This window comes from Hylaeus anthracinus, unplaced genomic scaffold (assembly GCF_026225885.1).
Source record: "Hylaeus anthracinus isolate JK02 unplaced genomic scaffold, UHH_iyHylAnth1.0_haploid 3, whole genome shotgun sequence".
NCBI classification, from domain to species: domain Eukaryota; kingdom Metazoa; phylum Arthropoda; class Insecta; order Hymenoptera; family Colletidae; genus Hylaeus; species Hylaeus anthracinus.
In genome coordinates, this window is record NW_026535284.1 from 6030045 (window position 1) to 6030475 (window position 431).

A 431-nucleotide genomic window follows, 5' to 3' on the forward strand; every position below is an offset into this window, starting at 1 on the left:
CTCGATCCTCGGACGAGATTGTTGGGAGGAGCCGGCACGTGGCGCGTTAAATACGTTAAACGAGCACCGTGACAGGCGCCACGAGGTCCACTTTTCTTTCTTCTTTTTGCGCATTCGTTCTTTGTTTTCTTTTTTTTTACACCGTATACCTTGCATTCCTCCAGCTGGAACAATACCGCGCACCGGATGCGGTTTACTTGAATAGCAGTGTTTGTTTCTGTGATAAATTATGCGTACGAGGGTGGGAAAGTAAAGGTGGATTTGGTTAGTCGGCGCCATCTACGTGGCTGACTATTAGTGGCATGTTGAAGGCATATGTATTGGGATTTTCTGTTAGAATATTTTAAATATCTACAATTATTAGTGCAAAAACATCTGTTGCTACTCATTGGTAATATATTAGTAGCATGTTTGAGGCTGTACTGATACAT